Source organism: Staurois parvus, unplaced genomic scaffold (genome assembly GCF_062004578.1).
Source record: "Staurois parvus isolate SC_StPar_1 unplaced genomic scaffold, SC_StPar_1.0 ptg000338l, whole genome shotgun sequence".
In the NCBI taxonomy this organism is placed as follows: Eukaryota; Metazoa; Chordata; class Amphibia; order Anura; family Ranidae; genus Staurois; species Staurois parvus.
Window position 1 is genome coordinate 65,389 of NW_028318134.1, and position 9,350 is coordinate 74,738.

Below are 9,350 nucleotides of genomic sequence, written 5' to 3' on the forward strand. Positions count from 1 at the left end.
GGGGTATTCAGGTTTGCGCTCTTCCAAACTTGTGGTAACAGTTTGGTGAATACCCTTTCTGTTCCAGCATGATTGTATCCCTCTGTACAAAGCCAGCTCCATAAAGACATGGATTGATGGGTGTGACGGGAGTCACTTTGGGTGGGGGGGGCCCATGGAACACAGCTCACTTTGGAGGGGTGGGGAGACCCCTGTCACAGCTCCCCATATCCCTCTTATGTGTAAGTCACCCTGTGCCTGTTAGGGGTACAGGGTGATCTGTCCTAATATTGGGGTGGGGGGGTTGTTGATAGTTTGATGCCATGTGGTTGAATCCTATTGTTCTATTGTGTGTCTTGCTTGGGAGCAAACTATTATGGGATGTATGTGTTTGTGTATTGGCTTGGTGGGGGGTGTTTCCAGCAGCCCTCCCTCCTGATGGGACTGTCTGTTGGTGTGTCTCTTGTTACTAAAGGTAGAGTGCCCCGCCCTGTGTCATTATGCAGGGAGGGGGGGGGTTTGTTCCCTTGAATGTATATATCTTGTATCTGTTTTAAAATAAAGTAGTCTATTTCCTGGCTTACTTCAAGACTGGTGTCTAGTCTTGTATGGTCTGCTGTGGTGTCTGTGGTCGGAGTTCGGACAGGGAAGCGGTGTCCTAACGGAAGTACCCAAGTGCAGTCTGGGGACGGTTCCGTTACAATGGGTTTTGGTGTGGAGGAACTCAAGTGGCCTGCACAGAGCCATGAACTCAGCCCTACTGAACACCTTTTGGTGTTCTTCATGTATTCTGAATGTCGAAGGACAGACTGCGTCTGGGTGGTCAGAGGCCTACTGGCCAACGCTGTTTGCTGCTAGTTACTTCTGAGAAGAGTTCTGCCACGAGGGGACTGTGTTGTTACGTTAAGCTGTGGATTACAAATACTCTCTGTTAAAAGAATGAGCGTTCCATCATGAGAGGTAGGAAAGGCCTCCAACACCAGCAGGACAATATTTAATTCTCCTCTGGCCAGTAGCTAGTCAGGGAATGAGACTCATAGAAAGGTCACTTAACATACAAGGCTTTTGCGTAGGGTTCTTTTGTCCGACCTTCCTATGCCAGTAGTTGTAACTGTTCTGCTACCAGGGGCGGACTGACCATTTGGAAACTCGGGCTCTGCCCGAGGGCCCGGGGTCAATAGGGGGCCCCATGAGATGCCCCTGGTACCTTTTTCATAGGCTTTTTTAAGTTTGGGCAAGGACACAGGAGCCCCATGATCCCCTATTGCCCGGGGGCCCCATGAGTTGTCAGTCCGCCCCTGTCTACTACTGTCCATTTTGAATGACCTAACCTGCACTTCCCTTACAGGGCTTTTGTCTGCTTTTCAATAAAGCCATTCCACAGTTCGAGGCTTGTCGGTGTCTATCTGCTCCAGGTTCAGGGTGGGTCATCACTAGGGGGAAACAGAAGCACCCATCCAACCTCCTCCTGGGAAGGTAGTCTTACACATGGAATGCCTTCTAAGAAAAGTGGGGGCCAATACAGCTGCAAATGTGGGGAGAGGGCAACTCTTTATGGCCATTGTTTTGTGAATGTGATGTTTAGCAAACAAGTTTTAATAGCCATCATTCTAAATTTGTTCTCACTGAAAATACAAGATTTATGATTCCAGTCTTCCAATAAATTCATATTTCTGAACTTTGCACATGCAATTACCATTTGGATCACAGAGCCAAGGCCACCCCCAGCTCCTGGCATTACCCTGTGTCTGTCACCTTTGTCACACTGGATGTAGATATGTAGCACTACCCACTTAGGAGTTCCTGAAGTTTTGGGTCCTCCTATAGTCTTGCGCAGCCAGGCAACACGTCTTTGAACACCGACTTGCATTCAGGAGTCAGTAACCAGTCTTTGAGCTTGTTTTTTTTTATGTTTATTAGGGGGATTTCAGCTTGGATAGGGTAAGGGATGTACAGGATGCCCAATGGGAATGAGAAACTGAGGACAACTTCCTGAACTATGTACAGTGGTTACAGCAATCAATCTCTTCTGGAGAGCTAGCCAGCCTCTCTTGTAGTACCATCCCAGACCCCAGATAAATCCTTTTCTTCACCCAGCTGTCTGGAGAAATCCTTGCGCAGGGAATCCGGTGTCTGTCACAGACTGTAGATAGTGAAACAGTCCTGGGTGGGAGGCTAATCCATCTTCCCACTACAGTGCCTGTTTCCCCTATCTGGCCCAGGGGGTGCAGGTGTACTCAGTCCTTCTCCTGTTTTGATGTTGGGTTGGTGGCTGCTACCAGGCCTTCTAGCTGGACCGCTCCTTCCCTGACACACAGGTGGTCCTATCTCAAGAGGCGGGGGAAGTCCTAAGTTTTCAGCCTTCCCATGTCCTTCTACCTGGAGGTGAGCCCCTCTCCCATCTGGGCCCCCTCCCAGGCTCCTGCTTCTCAGCCTCACATCTCACATCTTCCACTCAAATTCTCCTGCTGCTGAGCAGGCTCTGTTACTCTTAAAGGTTGTCCTGGCCCCTTCCTAAGCCTCCTGTTGGGGATTGGCCAGGATCCTCCAAGAGTACAGACCAGTCACTCCTCAGATCCACCCACTGCTTCTAGACCTTCCTCCAACGCTCTAGAGTGGGGGGGAAATTCCAGAGGGCTGGTCTGCAGAGCCTCTCAGCTCTGATCATAATTTGACCCCTGCTAGCTATCACACCCAGGCTGCTATTCATCCCTCTTTAGAGTCTAGCTCCTCCTAGCTGGCTAGAAGGGAGCTATAGATAAATAGACAAGGAGTCCTTTGGAGCTTGTTCTGCATCCTACAGGGGGATAAATTATGCCTGTCCTGCCTTCAATACCAAATTTGACAACTAGATGGAGCTAGTAATAAATGTATTGTTTTACAGAAACGAGACTGTTTAGATAAGAGTTAAAATGATTGTAAAGGATCAAGGTTTTTTACCTTCATGCACTCTAATCGGGACTCTAATCGCCTCCACCTGGTTCTGGAGGACCATGGAATCTTCCAGAAGCCAGTGGGCAGAAGGGGTGGAGACCTAAATCTGCATGTTTATGGGAGTCTGACCAATCCCAGGCTTGGAGGCCCTGGTAGTGTGATAAGGCTAACCAACTAATGTGAAAGAGCCATGCTAGCAGGGGAGTTGGGTAGAAGGTGTATTGCTGAGGAAGCTGTCAGTGGCCTGGATGGGGTCCCCTAGGTCTAGGGGGGGCTTTTGCTTCCAGACTGGACTCGGGCTGGCTCAGGTTCCTGGTATGGACAGGATCATTGCCTGATAGCAGTGGGAGCAAGGAGGACAGAGTGAGTACATCAGCGCACCCAGGGATTCACAAGGGGAGAGACTGCCATATGTAGCAAGGTTTCAAATCCTTTATCCTTGTCCTGGGAAATCTTCAGAGCAGCCAGGAGGGCTGGTATTGTCTGCAGGCTGTGGAGCCGGGAGCAGTTGACCAAAGTTGAATCATTTCCTTGCTAGAGGTGTAGACCATTTAGTTACCTCCTGAAGCCTGACTGAAAAATTAATCATCTCATCCTGCCTTGTTACTAGGACGTTGCTAAGTGACTCCTAGCTGGTACCGTTCACCTCCACCATCAGAGGAGCGAGCTCTTTCTCTGATTTAGACCTCCTGACATGCGCATTCTCTCCCTTGACGCAGTAGCTCTGAGCTCAGTGTTTGAGAGTTCGAACATGTGATTGGTGGAGGTGAGCAGTAATGGCTGGGAGTGTCTTAGCAATGTCCTAGCAACAAGGCAGGACAGGGAGATGCCATCTCTTGGAGTTTTTCTGTCAGTCTTCAGGAGGTATACCTGCCCTGCAAGGGCATTATCCAACTTTGGTCAGCTGCATAGATAGCTTCTATCTACAGGCGCCCCCTATCTGCAGAGGCATTTGTTGGTAAAGGTGAGCTATGCCTTTAAGTGGAAGTTCAGTGACAGCAGCACTTTGCTGTAGTTTCCCCCTTCCTATTGTTCTTTGTTTTATTAGTTTGTTTCTGTTATAGTGTTTCTGAGGATTATAAAATCCTGGCAGGAAATTTGCTGAATCATAGAGCTCATGTGGCTGGGGTTGGGGGTGGGGTGGGTGCAGCACGGCTGAACAATGCGTGTTTCTGTTGTGAATGTAATTCGCTCTTCATGAACTTCGTTCACCTATTCCCTCCTCACCCAAACCTGGACTGGCCATGTGCACATCCATGCTGCAACCTTCGCTCCATCTGTTATCAGGACCTTCACCGGTCACAGTCAGGACTTTGCAGGCTGCGGTCATGGCTTTAAAGTGGACCTTTACCTCTACAGCTCTGCATGAATACATCCCTGACCAGGGGCGGACTGACAACGCATGGGGCCCCCGGGCAAGAGGGGATCATGGGGCCCCTGTGTCCTTGCCCAGACTCACAAAAGCTTATGAAAAAGGTACCAGGGGCATCTCATGGGGCCCCCTACTGACCCCGGGCCCTCGGGCAGTGCCCGAGTGCTCGAATGGTCAGTCCGCCCCTGTCCCTGACACGTCCCGATATACAGCAACAGTATATAAAAAGCCATCCTTGAGCTACAGTCAGTGACTTTGCCTAGGCTGGGATGATGTCATCAGTCTGCTGCAGGTAGGAGGAAGCATTTCCTCAGTCTCCCCTCCCCCCGTGATCAGGCTACAACATTGTATCTTTGTAGCAAGTCACAAGATGAGAGGATGCAACAGAGGCTGATCTGTGTCAGACATTTGTGTCCCTGGATGATACCTAAATAAAGATGGCTCTGTCTTTCTGGCAGGGGCGGACTGACAACTCATGGGGCAATAGGGGAACATGGGGCCCCTGTGTCCTCACCCACACTCAAACCACACCCAAAACATGGGGCCCCCGGGCAATAGGGGATCATAGGGCCCCTGTGTCCTTGCCCAAACTCAAAAAAAGCCTATGAAAGGTACCAGGGGCGCCTCATGGGGCCCCCTACTGACCCCGGCCCTCGGGCAATGCTTGAGTACCCCAATGGTCAGTCCACCCCTGCTTTCTGGAAAGAAAAGCAGATGAAGACATTGTCAAGGTGTACTCTGCGTAGTGAGTACTGTGATCTGTGATGTGAAGTAATGAATACCTGGGAGTATTTCACTGACATGTTACTCAGCATACATACTTTTAAAACAAAGTAATATACAGTAACTGATGTCATGTCTGCATTAGGACCCATTTACACTTCTACAAAAATGGGCCATAATGAGGACATTGCAAACTGTCCAGAGGAGTGCAGAAAAGTCCGGGGTACAAGAATTTTTAAAAGATGCTTTAAAGCCCCCCCCTTTTTTTTTTGCACATTAACGTGTGTTGCATTAAGTCAGAGAATTCAAATGAATGGGCAGGCAACCCTTCATAATGGGCAGGGATATTTTTCTGGGGGAACGTGGGGGAATGCACTGTATGTATGTAATGGAAAGGGGTGCTGGGGTGTGCAGGGGGATCTATTGTCACTGAAGGGGATCTATCTTTGTGTGGTGGTCTATTGTTGCTGGTGGGGGATATGTTGTTGATTGGGCTCAAATGTTCCTAAAGTGATCTACTGTTGATTGAGGGGTCTATTGTTGCTGGCTGCTGGAGAGTCTATTTATGCTGAAGATATGTTGTAGCTGCTGGAGAGTCTATTGATGCTGGCTGCCGGGGGGATCTCTAGTAGCTGCTGGAGAGTCTATTGATGCTGGCTGCCGGGGGGATCTCTAGTAGCTGCTGGAGAGTCTATTGATGCTGGCTGCTGGGGGGATCTCTTGTAGCTGCTGGAGAGTCTATTGATGCTGGCTGCCATGGGGATCTCTAGTAGCTGCTGGAGAGTCTATTGATGCTGGCTGTCGGGGGATCTCTTGTAGCTGTTGGAGAGTCTATTGATGCTGGCTGCTGGGGGGATCTCTTGTGGCTGCTGGAGAGTCTATTGATGCTGGTGGCTGCTGGGGGGGATCTCTTGTAGCTACCGGAGAGTCTATTGATGCTGGCTGTCGGGGGGGCGTCTCTTGTAGCTGCTGGTGCTGGAGAGTCTATTGATGCTGGCTGCCGGGGGGATCTCTAGAAGCTGCTGGAGAGTCTACTGATGCTGGCTGCCGGGGGGGATCTCTAGTAGCTGCTGGAGAGTCTATTGATGCTGGCTGCCGGGGGGATCTCTAGTAGCTGCTGGAGAGTCTATTGATGCTGGCTGCCGGGGGGATCTCTTGTAGCTGCTGGAGAGTCTATTGATGCTAGCTGCCGGGGGGGATCTCTTGTAGCTGCTGGAGAGTCTACTGATGCTGGCTGCCGGGGGGGATCTCTAGTAGCTGCTGGAGAGTCTATTGATGCTGGCTGCCGGGGGGATCTCTAGTAGCTGCTGGAGAGTCTATTGATGCTGGCTGTCGGGGGGATCTCTTGTAGCTGCTGGAGAGTCTATTGATGCTGGCTGCTGGGGGGATCTCTTGTAGCTGCTGGAGAGTCTATTGATGCTGGCTGCTGGGGGGGATCTCTTGTAGCTAATGGAGAGTCTATTGATGCTGGCTGCCGGGGGGATCTATAGTAGCTGCTGGATAGTCTATTGATGCTGGCTGCTGGGGGGATCACTTGTAGCTGCTGGAGAGTCTATTGATGCTGGCTGCCGGGGGGGGGGGGGGAAGCAACGCTTGCAGTTGCTGGAGAGTCCATTGATGCTGGCTGCCGGGGGGATCTCTTGTAGCTGCTGGAGAGTCTATTGATGCTGGCTGCCGGGGGGGGGCAACGCTTGCAGTTGCTGGAGAGTCTATTGATGCTGGCTGCCGGGGGGAATCTATAGTAGCTGCTGGAGAGTCTATTGATGCTGGCTCCCGGGGGGATCTCTTGTAGCTGCTGGAGAGTCTATTGATGCTGGCTGCCAGGGGGGGGGGGGAGCAACGCTTGCAGTTGCTGGAGAGTCTATTGATGCTGGCTGCCGGGGGGATCTCTTGTAGCTGCTGGAGAGTCTATTGATGCTGGCTGCCGGGGGGGATCTCTTGTAGCTGCTGGAGAGTCTATTGATACTGGCTGCCGGGGGGTATCTCTTGTAGCTGCTGGAGAGTCTATTGATACTGGCTGCCGGGGGGTATCTCTTGTAGCTGCTGGAGAGTCTATTGATGCTGGCTGCCAGGGGGGATCTCTTGTAGCTGCTGGAGAGTCTATTGATACTGGCTGCCGGGGGGTATCTCTTGTAGCTGCTGGAGAGTCTATTGATGCTGGCTGCCGGGGGGGATCTCTTGTAGCTGCTGGAGAGTCTATTGATACTGGCTGCCGGGGGGGATCTCTTGTAGCTGCTGGAGAGTCTATTGATGCTGGCTGTGGGAAGATCTTTTGTAGCTTCTTCAGAGTCTATTGATGCCGGCTGTGAGAAGATCTGGAGGCTAGAAGATGAAGAGAAGCTGAGAGAGAGGGCTGCATTGCTCTGAAGTCCACCGGGGAAGGACAGCCTGCAAAGAACCAGCTCCATTAAAATGCTTGAAAGCAGTTCTATCCACAGCTGCAGGACAAGGACAGTGTGGGTTCCTCTACACCCCTAGAGCCTAGAAGGGAGAGGTCTGCTGGATGCAGGTTCTTGGCAAGTCTCCAGGGGACAGTTCATAGCTTACCTAATTCCTTGTCCTGGGATCAGATACCATAGCCAGGTAGGCTGGAATTCTGTACACCAAGGGGACCAAGATCTCCTACACGTCACATTGCTAAAAATTCACTCAGGGGACACCGAGCTGTGATGGTCCTGGCTGGGACTAGTCAAGTCAAGTGTTTGTAGAGCAGGAAACCTGTTTATTCTGCTGTTTTTGTAATCAAATTTGGCATCCCATAGCTTCTTTACCCTATCCAAGTTGTTAACCCCTAATAAAACAAAAAAAAACCCAAATACCCTGGGACTGTTTCTTGAGTCTGGAAAATGCGTGTTGCCTGGCTGTGCAGGAAATTAGGGGGACCCAAAGCCAGCGTCTCTGAAGAGGGTAGCTCTACACAATGATGGGGCACTATTCCTTCCACTGATTCCAATGATCCGGCACTATTTCTTCTCATAGCACCAATGATGGGGCACTATTCCTTCCCATAACACCAATGATGGGGCACTATTCCTTCCCATAACACCAATGATGGGGCACTATTCCTCCCACTGACACCAATGATGGGGTACTATTCCTCCCACTGACACCAATGATGGGGTACTATTCCTTCCAATAACACCAATGATGGGGCACTATTCCTCCCACTGATACCAATGATGGGGCACTATTCCTCCCACTGACACCAATGATGGGGCACTATTCCTCGCACTGATACCAATGATGGGGCACTATTCCTTCCACTGATACCAATGATGGGGCACTATTCCTCCCACTGATACCAATGATGGGGCACTATTCCTTCCACTGATACCAATGATGGGGCACTATTCCTCCCACTGACACCAATGATGGGGCATTATTCCTCCCACTGATACCAATGATGGGGCACTATTCCTCCCACTGACACCAATGATGGGGCATTATTCCTCCCACTGATATCAATGATGGGGCACTATTCCTTCCAATAACACCAATGATGGGGCACTATTCCTTCCAATAACACCAATGATGGGGCACTATTCCTCCCACTGATATCAATGATGGGGCACTATTCCTTCCAATAACACTAATGATGGGGCACTATTCCTTCCAATAACACCAATGATGGGGCACTATTCCTCCCACTGACACCAATGATGGGGCACTATTCCTCCCACTGATACCAATGATGGGGCACTATTCCTCCCACTGATACCAATGATGGGGCACTATTCCTTCCACTGACACCAATGATGGGGCACTATTCCTTCCACTGATACCAATGATAGGGGCACTATTCCTTCCAATAACACCAATGATGGGGCACTATTCCTCCCACTGACACCAATGATGGGACACTATTCCCCCCACTGACACCAATGATGGGGCACTATTCCTCCCACTGATACCAATAATGGGGCACTATTCCTCCCACTGATACCAATAATGGGGCACTATTCCTTCCAATAACACCAATGATGGGGCACTATTCCTCCCACTGATACCAATGATGGGACACTATTCCTCCCACTGATACCAATAATGGGGCACTATTCCTTCCAATAACACCAATGATCGGGCACTATGCCTTCTCATAGCACCAATGATAGGGTACTCTTCCTTCCAATAACACCAATGATGGGGTACTCTTCCTTCCAATAACACCAATGATGGGGCACTATTCCTTCCACTGACACCAATGATGGGGCACTATTCCTCCCACTGATACCAATGATGGGGCACTATTCCTCCCACTGACACCAATGATGGGGTACTCTTCCTTCCAATAACACCAATGATGGGGCACTATTCCTTCCACTGACACCAATGATGGGGCACT